This window comes from Chelonoidis abingdonii, chromosome 10 (assembly GCF_003597395.2).
Source record: "Chelonoidis abingdonii isolate Lonesome George chromosome 10, CheloAbing_2.0, whole genome shotgun sequence".
Taxonomy (NCBI): domain Eukaryota; kingdom Metazoa; phylum Chordata; order Testudines; family Testudinidae; genus Chelonoidis; species Chelonoidis abingdonii.
Window position 1 is genome coordinate 76,657,140 of NC_133778.1, and position 19,149 is coordinate 76,676,288.

The window sequence follows — 19,149 nt, forward strand, 5'->3', positions numbered from 1 at the left end:
GGAGAGTTTTAAACCACGTCTGAAATGTGAAGTTTTAATCTAACATAACATCTACAACAATTTAAAGACCAAATTATGAATCATTTCAGTTGTTATTTCTACCTCAACATATTGATGTGAAAGCTGAAAATCCACTAGAGCAACGATCCCAAACTTTTCACGTTGTGCCCCCACCCACCTCTTTACCACTGTCCGCAACCATAGCTGGGAGCAAGGTTGTGACGGGGGGGTTGTGACGGGGGGGGGGGGGGGGTTAATAATCGGGAAAGGGAGTGGGGGGGGGGGTAAAAAATAGGAGCCTATATAAGAAAAAGACCCAAAACTCAGGACTGTGCCTATAAAATTGGGATATCTGCTCACCCTAGGGGGGGCTTAAGCTGCAGACAGGAGTAAGGGGGCTGAGACTGGGGCCGCAGCTAGGGATGGGAGCAGGAAAACGGCTGAGAGAGAAGCTGCAGCTGAGGGTTGAGGCTGGGGCCAGAAGCAGAGCCACAGCCAGGAGCTGAGGCGGGGGGGGCAGAGCAAGGTTGGGCGGCGTCCCTCCTCATCCCCCATGGGGGCTGGCCTGGGTCCTGCTACACATCCCTGAATGTTCCTCTGTGCCCCCCTAGGGAGGCATGCCCTACAGTTTGGGAATCACTGCACTGGAAGTATAAACAACTGGATAAATGCCTATGAAACCAAATGCCTAAGAAAAATACTAGGTATTAAATGGAGTGAATTGATAACAAATGCCAAGATTTGGCAGAAGGTCCAACAACTCATTATCTCCACATTTCTCCAAAAAAGAATTCTTCTGCTGGATTTTCTCTCTCCTGGATCCCCTCCCACAAGAGGGAACAATGTGTTCCTCCACACAGTATTATAATCAAGACTTAGACAAAAAAAAAAAAAAAAAAAAAAAAAAAAAAAAAAAGAGTCAGGAAATTCAGATTTATTGTTCACCTTAATTTGGTCCCCACTGCACAAATATTATATTTTCACAACTAATTTCTTAGTATATGCAATGTGCTAACTTGAACAGATATTATGTGACTATACACGTTTACAGTCACAGCCATAATAAAATATTTGTATTTACATTTCTCAATTTCTTTTAAAGATATTTACACACAATTTATAAGGAAAAAATGCAAATGATCACTGAATATAGCCACATCTAGTCAAAGCACTTGGACAAATGAAGTATGATGGCACTAGAACTTATAGCCAAATCCTAATCCTTGTCACACACGAAGATGAAATCATCCTAAAAACATAAAGGACTACCTTTGACTCTCAATAGTTGGAAAAATCCCAGGTCAGCTGTTTACATACACTATATGTTCATACATTCAGAATCTCCCAGTCACCTTACAGCCTAAGATAAAAGCTGTAGAGAAAGCCAAGATAGGATAACAGTAATAATGTAAACAATCCAAAAAAGAGTCATGGCAAAGTATGCAGCTTCTGTTTAAAAGTATAATTATCACCATATCTTAAACCACGCTAGGATCATGAGGAAAATCAGAAAAGTACACTTCCTAATTGATCAGCCAAAGTACTGTCTCATGCAACATAGGCAAGGACTGTCTTTTTGATCTATGTCTGTATATCACTTAGCACAACAGTGTCGCATTCTTAGGTGCAAATAAAAACAACAACAGACTTCAACCCTGGAAACAGAACTGGCAAGCACTGACACTCTTCCACTTGTGGCCTCCCACTGACTTCAATGATGCCATGCACACGTGCAGTGGTTTATGTTACAGGATCAAACACATAAAAAGACATCCATACATTTTCCCTTTTAATTCACTAAAGCATCTGGCAACATTTAAGGCACAAAATTTTATTTTCTTTAAATGGAAAGAAAAAAAAAGTTTCTATACAAACTGAAAATAGCTTGCTTTCATACAACTGCCTACTTTTAAATCCCTCAGCTTGATGGGATCAGAGTTCAGACGCCAAGAACAGACTTTGAAACACAGAGGGACTGTGTCCTTTAGGCAGTGGGGAAAGTAATTACTCTCTAGGTGCCATTCTCCCTGGCAGCAAAAGACTATGGTCACTGCAAAGAGTGGTGTTAAGGAGTTCTGAAGGGAATAGCCTGTTGATCCTTTCTGCTAGAGCAAGGATCACAACGGCTTGGCTATAGAGGGAGAATGGGGAGTATAAGTCAGGTCTTTACGAACTATAGAGCTACTGAAATGGAGTGGGAAGAAGAGACTATGATCTTGTAACTATTCATAGCCATTAAACTTGCCCTCCTAATTTAGAGATTAAAACATGCAGCTCGACAAAATCTGATAAGACTCCTTAAAATTATAACGGTAGTAAACATGTTTGTACATTCTTTGAGCATTTGTCCATATAGATTCCACTTTTGGTACATATGCACTCTATGCACTCGAGATCAGAATCATTTGGCCAGCGACATCCATTGGGGTCCATCCTCCCAAAGAGCACAAAGGGCATAGGGGGGTAACCAACATCACTGTTTCTTCACCAATACAGAATCCACGTGTTATAAGACTTTGTAGAAGTGAGCATGGAGGATGGGTTGTGGAATATACATATGGAAAACACATCTTTAAAGAACCAGTTACTGCAAAGTAACTAACTTTTCTTTGAATTCTTGCTATACATATATCACTCTTTATGGCCCACAAACAGTAAACCTGTAAAACACCTCTGCCAAAGACGACATTCAGTCTAGATGTTCCTATCAATGAATGGTCTTTTGAGAAAGTATGAACTGATCCCCAAGTAGCTGCTATACATATTTCTGAGATGGAAACAATTCTGAAAAACTGCCTGAGCTCAAGTGAAATAAGCCCTAACTTGATCTGGTGGATCTAAACCAGCTAATTGATAACATAGCCTAATATAACCTGAGACCCACTTACACAGCTTTTGAGATAAAATGGCTTGGCCCTTCATTCTCTCCACAAACTCAACAAACAATATAGATGAAATACTAAATGACTAATTCTATCCAGGTAAAGAGAAAGGGACTTGTGTATATTTGAAGAGTGGAGTCTAGACTGCCCTTGGTTGGAGTGGGGCTTGGGGAATAACACTGGTAGATGAATCATGTGGTTTAGGTGGAAGTCAAAAACTGTCTTGGGTAGAAATTTTGGATGCAGCCTAAGCATAATCTGTTTTTGGACGTATAGGGAGGCTACCATGAGTGCCTGCAATTCCCCGATCCTACTGGCTGGTGACTGCCACTAAGAAGCCCAGAAGATAGTGAAAGAACATGATATCACAACTCAAAGGCAGGACCCATCAACCCACGTAAGTCCACACTGAGATCCCAGTAGAGTGAAGGCTCCCACACTAGTGGGAATACATGTATTAGTCCCTTAAGAAATCCAGCCACAATGGGACGGAATCCTGAACAGGAGGATGGTGCCCTGATAGAGCTACCTCTTTTTATAGAGCTGATTAAAAGCCTTGATCTTTTTAACAACATTAAGTAGTCCAGGTATTTAGGAATGTTTGCTGCTGTTGGAGAAATATGATGTTGCTCTGTTAATAAGGAGAACTTTTCCACTTTGCAGTGTATGTGACCCTTATAACATCCTTTCCATTTTGTAGGAGAATGTTCTGGATATCTCTAGAACAAGCTTTTTCAATGACTGTCAGCATCCAGAATGTGTGAAGTAGAGAAGCCAAGTTTGGATGCTAGATGTTCCCATTGTTCAGGAAGAAAATGTTTGGACTCGCTGGCAATGTTATTGGAGGCTACATTGAAAGTCTCATGAAGACTGGGTACCAGAATTGCTTGGGCCAAGCTGGTGTTATCAAGATCATTAGAGTCTTGTTTGAGTTTCCAGGGATGGAATCTATATATGTACAACACATTTTAAAGAACCACAATTACTGTATGGTAAATAACCATATTTTTTTTTACATGTAACAACTACACTCAAAATTTGTTACTTTTTTGTATTAAGATTATCAGCACTTACAGAAGATGGTGTTAAACACAGTCTCTGAATGCAGATATAGCAGCATCCAACAAATGCTGCAACAGCAGAACATGCTCATAGTCATTTTAAAAGCTTATGCTAAAGAAGGGGAAAATACATTCAAAGTTCAACCTGACACTCCTAAAATATAGACCCAGATAAGTCTCAGAGCACATAATCTTGTACTTTATCACACTCTCACCTACTATGGAGGTGCAAGAAATTATACCAAAAGATAGAGGGGCACCATCAACTTTAAAAAACACATTTGTATCTGAACATTTACCTTCCCCCCAATCTCCCAAGGACACCTATGATTATTGTAGAAAAGATTAGAGAAAACACCTTCACTTTCAGTTTAATGGTACATTTGTTGATACTTCGTTTCATTATTTCCCGAGTGTTAGTTTCCCTTGTTTATGTGGCTGCTTTTTTGTATACCAAAAGAGGAGAAAGACATTTTTACAAATAAGAAATTGTTATAGTAAAACTACAAAAGTTGGAATGTTGACTTAAGAGCATGTAGAATATTTTAACAAAAATTTAAAGTGGTTTCTAATTGCCAATGTCCCTTTAACAATAGCCTATCAATCTGAAGCAATGACTAGTTCTATTCTATTCAGGTTCTGACACCATGCCCATCACCCGGAAAAGATTTAGGGCTAGTCTACACTGGCAACGCTAAAGCGCTGCCATGGCAGCAAACGTGCCATGTGTGGTAGTGGCACAGCGCTGGGGTACTGTTTATACTGGCACTTCACAGTGCTGCAACTTGCTGCACTCAGAGGGGTGTTTTTTCACACTCCTGAGCGAGAAAGTTGCAGCGCTCATTGCCAATGTAGACAAGCCTTAAGACATAGCCACTGTAGGCCCACATCTAGCATTTCAGTGTTATCAAAATCTCAGCTTTCATTTTCTAAAAAAAATGTTGATAGTCCTGATGGTTGTGAAAAGCTAGAAAACATGACTCAAACATAGCAAACACGCCTTACATCTACTGACAGCCTAAAACAATAGCTCCGAATTGTGTGAGCTTCCCTATGCACCTCAATGGGATGTTATCTCCAAGACCTACTGCTCTGGGGGGCCCGACAACACCATTCCAGCAGAGGACTATGTCTGGCAAGAGGGGGAAAGAGTGCAGCAATACTGTCCTGGTCCACTCACCCAAGCAGATACACCCTAAATACTGGGTGAAGCCCCCTGCCTCTCCATGGTAGGAGAAGGGATACATTCTTTAGCCCTTATTTCCAAGGGGAGGAAGCTCTTGGAAGGAGGAGGGGTTCATGCTTCTGCCTCTGGGAGATGAAATGGACCCACCACCCAGTCCACGTGGGAGTGGGGGAAAGGAACACGGGCATAAATATGGGGTCCTCCTGTCACAAGTTGCCAAGGGGGGCTGGATTGCCTTTATCCAGCTCTACCTCTCGGTATCTGATCACCTTCCAGGAGTTCATTAAGTGACATGACTACCATGTATGATTCTCTCTCTCTCACCCCTCAGATGGAAAGTTACATTTGAATGGTGGCTTGACAAAGCCCTGGCTGGGATGATTTAGTTGGGGGTTGGTCCTGCTTTGAGCAGAGGGTTGGACTAGATGACCCCCTGAGGTCCCTTCCAATCCTGATATTCTATGATTCTAATGTTTTTCAAAAATAATTTTTATGTCTGATATACAATGTGATGTTTGTAGTAGTGCTTAGACGCACAGGATTTTGTCCACACTTTGGAGTCGTCTCATAAAAGCTCTATCAATTTGTTATACTGTTCTTTAAAAACAAAAACAAAAATCAAAACACCATTTTGCTCGCTATTTGTTTCAACTTCCCTGAAATGGAAACTGGGTCCTTTTAATAAATGTTGTCTATTATATTAAAGCACCAAATATATGTTCTATGCTCTCTGCTGAAATGCTATATTTCCCTGCGAACTGTGCTGCCAAATTAACCCCTCCATACACTTAAAGAAAAAAAAAAAAAAAAGAAGAGAAAAGATTATATCCCATCTCTTCAGCAATGAAAGCATCAAAGGTATTAGCAGGATCTGAAACAGGAAGAACTGGGAATAAAGAGACATAGGACTGGAAGGAGCACAGGAAGCAAAAGAGAAAGAAAGATGACAAGACCAGAAATGAAGCTGATATGAGATTATAGCAAAGACCTGAAGACAAGGATAGGCAGAGTGATTTGAGACAGAGGATACCCAAGAAAGTATTTCAAGGAGAAGGTGTTGTGGTAAGAATGGCAAACAAAGAAGAAAACTAGCAATTGCATTTTGGTTATATTGGAAAAGGGTAGAGTATTCATATGCAAGGATGCCAGAACGGAAGGTTACACTGGCCAAGCAAGAGGTGGATAACTAAGGTTTGGAGAAGGACAGTGGCCAGAGTGGTGTAAAAGACCCTTAATTTAAATGAGATTCAGCTGTTTTATTTACAGCCCATTATTAAATATTTGTTCCCAATGTGGATACTTATAGATTGCAATCAAGTCACCCCTTAACCTTCTCTTTGTTAAACTAAATAGATGGGGCTCCTTGAGTCTATCACTATAAGGCATGTTTTCTAATTCTTTAATCCTTCTCATGGCTCATCTCTGAACCCTCTCCAGTTGATCAACATCCTGCTTGAATTGTGAACAGACCAGGACACAGTATTCCAGCAGCAGTCATACCAGTGACACACCTAGAGGTAAAATAACCTCTCTACTCCTACTCAAGACTCCCTTATGTATGCATCCAAAGATTACATTAGCCCTTTTGGCCACATCACCACATTAGGAACTCATGTTCAGTTGCTTACTCATCATGACTCCCAACCCTTTTTCAGAATCACTAATTCCCAGGATAGAGTGGCTCATGAAGTATGGCCTACACTAGGCGTGGGCAAATTTTTGGCCTGAGGGCCATATCTGGGTATGGAAATTGTATGGCGGGTGATGAATGCTCATGAAATTTGGGGTTGGAATGCAGGAAGGGGTGAGGGCTCCGGCTGGGGATACAGGCTCTGGGGGATGAGGGGTCTGGGGTGCAGGAGGGTGCTCCAGGCTGGGACAGGGGAGGTTCAGAGGGAGGGGGATCAAGACTGGGGCAGGGGCACCAGTGGTCGGGGAGCAGCCTCCAGGCAGCACCTACCTCAATCAGCTCTTGGAAGCAGCAGCATGTCCCTTCTCCAGCTCCTATGCAGAGTCACAGTCAGGTGGCTCTGCATGCTGCCCCATCCACAGATGCTGCCCCTGCAGCTCCCATTGGCCACAATTCCCAGCCAATGGGAGCTGCAGGGGCAGCGCTTGGGGCAAGGACAGCGTGCAGAGTCCCCTGGCTGCTACACCCCCTACATATAGGAACCAGCGCAGGGACATGCCACTGTTTCTGGGAGCCATGCGGGATGGGGCAAGCACCCGACCCTGCTCCCCGGCAGGAGCTCGAGGGCTAAATTAAAAGGCCTCATGGACTGGATGCAGCCTGTGAGCTGTAGTCTGCCCACCACTGGCCTACACTCTTTGTTCCTAGCTGTATATAGGTACATTTGGCCATATTAAAATGCATATTCTTTGCCTGCACCCAGCTTACCAGATGACACTGCCTCTGTGACTTGTCCTCTTCATTATTTACCATTCCCCCAATGTGTGTTTGACAAACTTTATCAGTTATTTCATTTTCTTCCACGTCATTAATAAAAATGTTAAATAGCATAGGGCCAAGAACTGATCTATCTGGGACGCCCCTGGAAATACCCGTTTGATTATGATTTTCCCATTTACAATTATGTTTTGAGACCTATCGGTATGCCAGCTTTTAATCCATTTACTGTGTGCCAATTTTATACCATTCTAGTTTTTTTCATCAAACGTATTCAATACCAAGTCAAATGTCTAAGTCTATTAGACTAACACTATTACCTTCATCAACCACACTTGGTATCTGTTTTTGATGACGTTACAAGCTAGACAGGATCTATTTTCCATGAACCCATGTTGATATGCATACATTATATTACTCTCCTTTAATTCTTTATTAATAAAGTGCTGTATCACCCACTCCATTCTTGATTGGATGAATGTCAGACAGAAAGGCCTATAACAATAGCTTTTTTTCAAATCTGCTGGATCTTCCCGTGTCAATTGTCTGATTCATATTCATTACTATCTACTTCCCCTTTCTTTCATTTGTTATATTTATGTAGCTATAGATATATAGTTATATCTGCCTTAAATCAGTTTTTTTTTTTTAACCAATACACCCTTGCCCATTGACTGTGGCTTTGAGCATCTAGCAATATATTCTTAAACAATTCCCAATTATCATTCACATTTTTCTAATTAAGCGCTCCATCCCAGTTGGTTTGGCTCATAACTGTTTTCAGCTTTGTGAAACTGGCCCTTTTAAGCACTAAGTTTATGTATTACTGGTCTGGACTTCATTTTGTTTCCACATTACAAATGTGATCAAGTATGACAAAGTTTGAACTCTAACATTTGTGGCAGAGGTGAGAATGTTTTCATTTACTCTTTACGTTGATTGAATTCGTAAGTTTATCAAGTACAAACTAGTCCAACATTGTTCTTGGCTCTGATTTACAAGCAAGATCACTACATTTCTGTATAAGTACTGCCAGATCTCAGAATACTCTACAGAAAGGAATTCTTACTGTATATCCAAGTATGACATGATCTATTTGTCTGTGTCCACCACTGTCTACAAAACAGACATGTTTCCCATTCCGTTTCTGCAATGGACAACATACTTTATTTTTTCATACTTTAATATCCAATATCTAAAATTTTACAATTATTCTTTTACAATTTATGCTTAAGTTCTATGACCCACGATTGGTTGAAAGTCTACCATTTTGGGGGAGCAAGAAAGCCAGAAATATGAATTCCTTGTATGTGCTACCTGAAAAGAATACTTATTGTAGACTATATATTAATTACTGTAGGCTATATTTATTTATTATTCTGACCTTTTAAAAACAAACGAACATTATACACAGAACGAAGAAGGAAAATTCAACTTAAGTAATTTTTGTAATTATACTAAAGATAGCAGTATTAGCTTTTTCAGGACATTCTGGTAAGACAAGACAATCTTTCATTAAGCATTTAATCAAGTTTCCAGGAAAAATAACATTTTTTATGTCTTGCAATACAGCTAGTTATGAGACCGATACATTATTCTAAACTTGCTTGTGCATTCACATAAAAATCTGATGTAGCAAGACAACTGTATACTTCCAGTTTTGCTGAATGTGTTTTTGGAATGGGAAGTGTTCTCAAAATAAACTTTGTCAGCTACAGATGTGCCACTATAACAGCTATCACATCCAAATAAATTATGTTAAAAGCGTGTTAAGGTTGCAGAAGTACACACTCAAGTTAGGAAATGTCAAAATTAAGGTTGCCTACAAAACTTTAATGCCTTCTATATTTGTGATATGATCTTTAAATATATAATCACTTACTATTTTCTCCACAATACTACTGCCTCAATCAGTGCACAGGTTGGATGATGCTCACTGAATGGGTAGTTATTCAATAATTATTTTTATCCTCTTTCAGAGTGTGGCCCCATGCGTCATATACCGCACATCCTTCAAAGCCTGCTCAGAATACAAAATTAAATGTCCTTATAGATTTTTCTATGGTGATCTTATTTTAGAATCTTAGTTCTTTACAAACAATTTATCGTCACAACACATCTATGAAGTGATACGGTATTATCCCCATTTCACATGAGGAATTGAGGCAAAGAGATGCCCACTGTGAGAAGCGTAGGGAAGGCCTGATTTTTCATATTACGTAGCTCTTTTCAGGTTCAGTAGGAGCTGCGCTCTGACTTCAGTTGCGAATGCTAAGCACTTCTGCAAATCACATCCCAAGTGTCTCAAGTTCTCCAACATTCTGAGAAACACCTGGATCATTTTAGCTGAAACTTTCCAAAACAAATTCAGCTCGAGGCAAACACTCATCATGGAAAATTTCAGCCTTAATGGTTAAAGTTTGGCAAAGTTATAAGCAACTCAGAACAGGGTCTTAATAATGGGAAGCACTGGACAACTATTGGCATCACTACCAGCATCATCAATAATATAGTCATGCATGAATGTCATGGCCTTTAAACTTACATTAAAAGTGATGCTTATCCTAGATATGTTATCACACAATATTTTACCATTTAACCCAGTTGCAGATTCCAACTTTCACCATCCATCCAAGTTATTAGTTCAACACTGAAATTTCCTGAATCAGTCTCAGTCAGATGCAAGATTAAAATGGTACTTTTAATATTTTTCTCATTAAAATTACTGTACTGCCTACAAGTCCGTGTCATGGACCAGAACCCCATTGTGCTAGGCACTGTACAAACAGACCACAAACATTGTCCCTGGCCCCAAAGAGCTTACAACATAAGTAAAAAAAACAAGCGTCAACTGCTGGATACAAACTACTCTGCTAAACAACCAATCAACTGAGTACTGAGATGAAGATGACCTAGATGAAAAAAATTCTTCCAAGTATATGTGAACAGGACACATCTTGACACTCACTATCATGCCCCTTGTTACAGGTAGTAGTGAAGAGCTCAGTGGTTTCTACGGAAGTTGCAGGCACAGCAGTTATCTACTACTATAGAGGGCGCACAGAACAATTCCATATTGACGGCCATAGAATGCACACTAATCTCTGACAGTGCATGCCACTAGAGCAGTGGTTCTCAACCTGTGGTCTACAGACCCCTGGGGATCCACAGACTATGTCTAAGATTTTCAAAGGGGTTCGCACTTCCATTTGAAATGTTTTAGGGGTCTACAAATGAAAAAAGATTGAGAAACAATGAAATAGAGCACAGGTAAACAGAGTGTGGATGGTGCAATGCAAGCCTTCACCCCTGGGAACAACTCAGAGCGGTATTCAGGTGACAGAGGAAAGTTTTACAGTCATGGGGGAGTGGTGAAGCAACAGGTGTGTTGATGCTGATGATCATAGTCACAAATCTGGATATCGGCAGCTTACGGCAGCTTGTGGAAAGTTAGAACTCTATGCAACAACCCTATCACCAGCCAATCTGAGACAGGCTCACCACGTGATGCAACAGAACTGACCAGGTACTGGGTTAACATTGCCAGTGAAACCAGACTCATTGACAAAGGGCAACTCACAGAGATCAATACAGGGTACACAGTCTTCTGCTGAGGTTGTCCATGCTCAGAGCCATGACAATCAGGTAATGGCTTTGCCATTAGCAACTCCACTGCTTTCAAGGTTGAAAGTCTACCTAATGGCAAAAGTGATTGGCTTATGGTTCTACAGTTGCCATTGAAATGTTAAGTGGTATGTTACCATCGTCAGCACTTACACTCCTACCACGACAAATGCAGATAATTAGAAAGAAAAGTTCTACAGTAACTTAGAAAAAGAAAATCATGTCTTCATCAGTGTCAGATAAGCAGATTACCATGGAGAACTCTAATGCCAAGGTTGAAAGAAATGTGATAACCTAGCAGCCTGGCATCAGACAGCATGGGACTGGGAAGGAGAATAGCAATGGAACTTTTACTTAGTGTGTCAAGCAGTGATTAGCTATCACAAATACCTTTTTCCAGATACCAGACAAAATACAAAACATTACGGATGCACCCAAGATCCAAACATTGGCATCTTATCGACTACATTATCACCTGGCAACGAGAGCTACAGGATCATTATTTCATCAGTGGGAAAATTCCATTGTTCTCTTTCGTGGTGAATGAATCTACACAAAGTATCCAGTCTTTTGTTTTAGAGGAGGTACAAGCTTGGGAAGTTTACAGGATGTCTCTCATGCCATGGAATCAAGACCTCATATATGCACTTTCCCCATTCTTCTGATATCCAGAGTGATATGGAAAAAAAAATCATAAAATGAAAGACCATTCATGATTGATGATGTCTGCTGACAAAAATCTGTCAAGTTATTATAGGCTCCTGGGAGATGAAGAGCAATTCAGGTTATCTCATAAGTTGATGCTATATCCATAATTTGATTGCCCCTTAGAACATAAGTGACAAACATTCACCTCTCCTGCTCCCCACCTCCACCTCCACAATACTCTGGGGATGTGTTGTCTGTGAGGACATGTATGATGGAACTCCTTTAGCGTGCAAAGCATTTTTGATTACCTTATCTTATTGCCTTGAGTTGCAAGACGTTTATATGGAGTCTCATCTCTTCCTGGGACCACATTCTCTGTGTTTGGAAATGGTATAGGTGAGCACCCCCACCTGTATGCATCTGTGATCAGTGTCTTCAGAGGTGCAGGGGTGGAGGAAGAGTACCGTTATCCAAACATTCAGGGAGTCTGTCCACTAGTTTTGCGATGAAAGGATAGGAGCTGGGACTGAAATATGCGTGTCCATATGAGCTCTCTCAGGCAATACACGGACCTCAGCTAGCCCTGTAATGGGCATAGGCGAAGTCTAGCTAGTAAATGCAAGCAACATATGACCTGTTTGAGATAGAGTCTCAATGTGACGGATTTATCTTGAAGCTAGAGATGATTATCTGGCTCTGCAGCTGAAATCCCTCCTCTGGAAGGGATGCCTTTGCTAATTTGGAGTCCATTTAGCTCCTATGACCTCTATCCTCTGCAAATGGTTGAGCAATAATTTTCTGTAGCTCACTATCCGGTTCAACTCCCTGAACAGGTTGTGGATGGTGTTTAGGGCTGTGATGTCCTCATGAGGCCTGTCTGATCAGCCAATCATCTAGATCTAGACAGACATTAATTATTTGCCTCTAAGTGTGTGGCCACCAAGGCTAGGCATTGTGTGAAGACTTGTGGAGCCACAGAGAGCACAAATGGCAGTATCTCTTACTGATCGTTGGACCTTACTACAAAATGCAGATGCTCCCTGTGGGCTTGATGGATCACAATATGGAAGTATGGATCCTTGAGGTCTAGAGCCACTAACCAGTCTTGCCTTGAGCCTATAAAAAAGGAATGGTGGAGGCCAGCATTATTATTTATTTTTTGTATTATTGTAGTGCCTAGGAGCCACAGTCATGGACCAGGACCAGTTGTGGTAGGCGCTGTACAAACAGAACAAATCTGAGATGTCTATAATTCTTTAGTCCTTTCAGATCTAGGACAGGACAAACACCCCATCTCTTTTTGGAATAAAAAAATATCACAAGTAGAAACCTTTTCGTCTGACTTCCAGAGATGGTTCCTCTACAGCTCCTAGGTAAAGCCGGGAAGCTACTTTTCAGTTGATTTTTGTGAGAAGGTTCCCTGAAGAATGATGGGGAAGGTGGTGGGTAGGACGAAGGGACTGGAATTGTTGAAAATAGTCTATTCTGTCTAATCTGAGACTGGAATTTAAAGTGTTTCCATCTCAAGACCAGGGTATTGTTACCTAGTGATATCAGAGTGGCCCTGGAGTCCTTTAGTGGATGCAAAGACTCATCTGTTCAGTTGCTGAATAGGTCTGTGAACGCAAGGGCAAGTCCTCTGTGGTATTCTGTACTACTTTTGGTGTACTGGATGCTTGGTGCCACAAGCCTTCCTCATTGTAACTGCCACAACCATGGACCAAAATACGGTGTCAGTGTAGAGATTTTTAAGATAAGAGTTGATGTTTTAATCCCTCCCTGGTTTCTTGAGGAAGTTTGTTGAAAAATGGGGACCCTTAACCCCATGTAAAGAAATCGTACTTATTGACTATAACTTGGTATTTTGCTGTTCATAACTGGAGAGCAGCAGAGAAGTAAGCCTTTCCCCTCACCCCTTCCCACTACCTGGAGAAATTTAGCTCTCTCAGATCTTCAGGAATGGCTATTGGAATATCAAGTTGTCTACTTTCCCTTAGACTATAGATATCACAGAGGCAGTTACGTATATAACTGTCTGAAGTCCCTCTGGAACATTAGATAATTTTTCTCCACTCTTTTTGCAGTTTGGGGCAAAGATAGACAGTGTCTTCCAGAGCTCTTTTGCTGGCTCCAAAAATGTCACTCTTAACAGTCATTACTATCCTAGCCAGAGCACAAAAGTGCAAGATATCAAATAATTTATGTACCTTTTCTTTGATTACTGAATTCTCAATTTCTAAGGCGTCAGCAATTCAAGAAAGCAAGTTTTGAGGCTCGAAACAGTTAGGTGCTGGTATCAGGGATGATGACACTAACAAGAGATGATCATGGATGTTTAGAAGAGATTGATGGAAACTGGTCTGGTGGTTCAGGATCAGTTTCTTTTTTATCTTTCAGTAAATCATTATTTGAGGACTTCAGTAACTCAGCCAGAGGTTATGAGTCTATTACAGGAGTCGAAGGGTGAGGTTCTGTGGCATGAAATGTGCAGGAGGGCAGACTAGATGATCTTGATGGTCCATTCTGGCCTTAAAGTCTATGAATCTAAGTCATCTTCCTTCCTATCCTATTTACTAGGCACTGGCAGAGCCTCAGAAGGATGTCTTGAAATCAAGCCGGTAGGTGAGTGAGACCTTCAAGTTTACAGATAGAATGAAACAGAGAGACTCTTCTGGATATTCTTGATGGTGGCCCCCTATAGAACTATATGGCTATGGTGGAAAATAAGGATAGGAAAGTTGGTTAGGCTGATCCAGATATGGTGGAGTGGACTGTTGCCATGGCTAAGGATAAGCTGTGGCCCTGAAATGCACCTCCTCTGATCCTGATCTTGGTGAGCAAAGAGAAGGTTCTGCACTGGAGGGAGAGGGTGAGAAAAAGTAGACCTAATCTAGAAGTGATACTGATCTGAGACAACATCAGTACCACTAGTTCAGACATCAGGGCTGGTGCCAATCCAACAGCTCTCGGTATTCATAGAATCATAGAATATCAGGGTTGGAAGGGACCTCAGGAGGTCATCTAGTCCAAGTCCCTGCTCAAAGCAGGGCCAATCCCCAACTAAATCATCCCAGCCAGGACTTTGTCAGGCCTGACCTTAAAAGCCTCTAAGGAAGAGATTCCACCACTTCCCTAGGTAACCCATTCCAGTGCTTCACCATCTTCCCAGTGAAAAAGTTTTTTTACTAATATCCAACCTAGACTTCCCCCACTGCAACTTGAGACCATTACTCCTTGTTCTGTCATCTGCTACCACTGAGAACAGTCTAGATCCATCCTCTTTGGAACTCTATTGAGGCCAGTAATGGAGATATAGTGACTTCTGCCAATATTGAATCAGCTGGAATCATTCAGGACCGATGCTCAGAAGAGTTTACTAGTCCTGAAAGTGTCTGCACTATCACTAAGGCTGTGAGTATGTCACAGAAGTCATGGATTCTGTGGCTTTCTGGGACCTCTGTGACTTCTGCATCCACTGTTGCAACTGACCTCCGGATCACCTGAGCAGCTCGGGCAGCCCCCAGGCCAGTCACATCAGCCACTTCCGGGGCAGTCCCAGGCCACCCCTTGACCCAGAGCACCCAAGCAATAGGTCTTCGTTATTTTTATTCTTGTACACTATATGCAGAAATTCAACAGATTCAGTTTCAAAAAAATTAAAGTTATCTTCTCCTCTCCCTTATAGTTTGCTCTCTCAAGAAAACACATGCCTCACATTTTGCGCACCTAACAGGGTAATAGTGGCTTCCTTTGAATGTGGAAACAGGAAGTGCTTGGGACAGTAGCAAGAAGCCTGGGACAAAATGCTTCTCAGTTTCTGCAGGGAAAGAAGCACAGAAGATATACACATGAACTTTCTTTTAAATTTTACAAGGCTAACGAAGTTCTGCTTCATAAACCTTCAACACCAAAAATATTTTAAAAGGTAATTTAGAGGAGCTGTCAACTTGAAATGTTTACATTTTTAATTGAAGTCTGTCTCTCTCTGCAAATCTTCCTGCCAATTTATTGTTTTACAAACACGTCTTCCTCGTTTTTTTTTTTTTAAAAAAAAACTTTTGTCTCCCTATTTGGTCCTGCTTTGAGCAGGGGGTTGGACTAGATGACCTCCTGAGGTCCCTTCCAACCCTGATATTCTATGATTCCTGCCTGAAAAATCCACATAAACAGGGGAAACTGACTACTGAAAAAAGAATAAGGTACCACAAGTACGCCTCAGAGACTAACAAATGTGTTTGAGCATAAGCTTTCATGGGCTAAAACCCATTTCATCAGACGCAAGCAGTGGAAAATACAGTAGGAAGATATACAGACAGAACATGAAAAATGGGTGTTTCCATACCAACTGTAACGAGAGTAATTAAGGTGAGCTATTATCAGCAGGAGAAAACAAACTTTTGTAGTGATAATCAGGCAGCTCTCTAACACCATATTCTACAAGCCTTTACCCTCTGATCCCACCGCAGGTTACCAACAGAAACTACACCGTCTGCTCAAGAAACTCCCTGAAAAAACACAAGAACAAATCTGCACAGACACACCCCAAGAACTCCGACCAGGAGTATTCCATCTGCTACCCAAGAGCCATAAACCTGGAAATCCTGGACGCCTCATCATCTCAGGCATTGGCACCCTGACAGCAGGATTGTCTGGCTATGTAGACTCTCTCCTCAGGCCCTATGCTACCAGCACTCCCAGTTATCTTCGAGACACCACTGACTTCCTGAGGAAACTACAATCCATTGGTGATCTTCCAGAAAACACCGTCCTTGCCACTATGGATGCAGAAGCCCTCTACACCAACATTCCACACAAAGATGGACTACAAGCCGTCAGGAACAGTATCCCCGATAATGTCACGGCAAACTTGGTGGCTGAACTTTGTGACTTTGTCCTCACCCACAACTATTTCACATTTGGGGACAATGTATACCTTCAAGTCAGCAGCACTGCTATGGGTACCCGTGTGGCCCCACAGTATGCCAACATTCGTCCCCTAACACCCCTACTCTACTTGCGCTAGATTGATGACATCTTCATCATCATCATCTGGACCCATGGAAAAGAAGCCCTTGAGGAATTCCACCATGATTTCAACAATTTCCATCCCACCATCAACCTCAGCCAGTCCACACAAGAGATCCACTGCCTGGGCATTACAGTGCTAATAAGCGATGGTCACATAACCACCACCCAATACTGGAAACCTACTGACTGCTATACTTACCTGCATGCCTCCTGCTTTCATTCAGATCACATCACACAATCCATTGTCTACAGCCAAGCTCTAAGATACAACTGCCATTGCTCCAACCCCTCAGACAGAGGCAACCACCTACAAGATCTCTATCAAGCATTCTTACAACTACAATACCCACCTGCTGAAGTGAAAAAACAGACTGACAGTGCCAGAAGAGTACCCAGAAGTCACCTACTACAGGACAGGCCCAACAAAGAAAGTAACAGGACGCTACTAGCCATCACCTTCAGCTCCCAACTAAAACCTCTCTGGCGCATCGTCAAGGATCTCCTGAAGGACAATCCCTAACTCTCACAGACCTTGGGAGACAGGCCAGTCATTGCTTAAAGAGAGCCCCCCAACCTGAAGCAAACACTCACCAGCAACCACACGACAAAAACACTAACCCAGGAAAAGACAGTTAGTCACCTTTGTAACTGTTGTTCTTCGAGATGTGTTGCTCATATCCATTCCAGTTGAAGGTGCACGTGGCGCATGCACAGCTATCGGAAGATTTTTACCTTAGCAACACTTGGTGGGTCGGCTGGGCGCCCCCTGGAGTGGCACTGCCATGGCGCCGGATATATATCCCTGCCGACCCAACCGCCCCTCAGTTCCTTCTTGCCGGCTACTCCAACTGTGGGGAAGGAGGGCGGGTTTGGAATGGATATGAGCAACAGATCTTGAAGAACAATAGTTACAAAGGTGAGTAACCGTCTTTTTTTTTTCTTCGAGCGCTTGCTCATATCCATTCCAATTAGATGATTCCCAAGCCTTACTTTGGCGGTGAGGTCAGAGTGAGATGTGGCAGAATGCAAAACTGCTGAGCCAAAGGCTGCATCATCTCTTGACTGTTGAACCAGAGCATAATGCGAAGCAAAGGTGTGGACCGAGGACCAGGTAGCTGTGCAACATATCTCCTGGATAGGTACATGAGCCAGGAAGGCGGCAGATGAAGCCTGAGCCCTGGTAGAATGCGTGGTGATGTAGCTTGGCGAAATATGAGCCAAATCATAACAAGCGCGGATGCACGCTGTCACCCAAGATGAGATCCTCTGAGAGGAAACAGGTAGGCCTTTCATTCGGTCTGCTACCGCGACAAAGAGTTGGGGCATTTTACAAAACGGTTTTGTCTGCTCAATATAAAATGCAAGCGCTCTACAGACATCCAGGGAGTGCAACTGTTGTTCCCGTCGCATTGAGTGTGGCTTTGGGAAGAAGACCAGGAGAAAGATGTCCTGGTTAACATGAAAGGCCGAAACCACTTTAGGGAGGAAAGCTGGGTGTGGTCGCAACTGCATCTTGTCTTTGTGGAACACAGTGTACGGCGGATCCACCGTAAGAGCCCTAAGCTCGGAGACTCGTCTGGCCGATGTAATGGCTATGAGGAAAGCTGTCTTCAAGACAGGTATAGTAGCGAGCAGGTTGCTAACGGCTCGAATGGGGGAGACATAAGTCTGGTTAAAACCAGCTTGAGGTCCCAGGTCGGGGCTGGGCGGCATACTTGAGGTATAAGCGCTCCAAGCCCTTGAGGAACCTCGAAACCATAGAGTGTGAGAACACGGAACGACCACTTTTGCCTGGGTGGAAGGTAGAGATGGCTGCCAAGTGTACCCTCAGTGATGATAGTGCTAGGCCCTGCTGTTTGAGAGACCAGAGGTAGTCCAAAATAGAGGGGATCGAGACCTCAGTGGGAGTAAGATTAGCGTTTCGCACCAGCAGGAGAAACACTTCCACTTGGCCAGGTACGTTGACCAGGTGGAAGGCTGCCTGCTACCCAGGAGAACTTGTCATACTGATTCAGAGCAACGTAACTCTGACTGGTTTAGCCACGCACCAGCCATGCCGTGAGGTGAAGCGCCTGCAGGTCCAGGTGGCGAAGCCTGCCGTGGTCCTGAGTTATGACGAGGTCTGGGTGGAGTGGCAGGGTAATTGGGTTGGCTATCGACAGGTCGAGCAACGTGGTGTACCAGTGCTGCCTGGGCCACGCTGGAGCGATCATTATGATGCGCGCTCTGTCCCTGCGGAGTTTCAGCAGGACCTGTGAACCAGCGGGAACGGTGGGAAGGCATAAAGGAGCTGGCTCTTCCACGGCATCAGGA

General features: G+C 42.7%; 1 protein-coding gene across 1 annotated transcript in view; it reads right to left on the bottom strand.

Moving 5' to 3' along the window:
* MAP3K2 (mitogen-activated protein kinase kinase kinase 2) overlaps positions 1-19,149 on the bottom strand; it is a 99,021-nt gene that overhangs the window by 50,943 nt on the left and 28,929 nt on the right. The window lies entirely within an intron of this gene.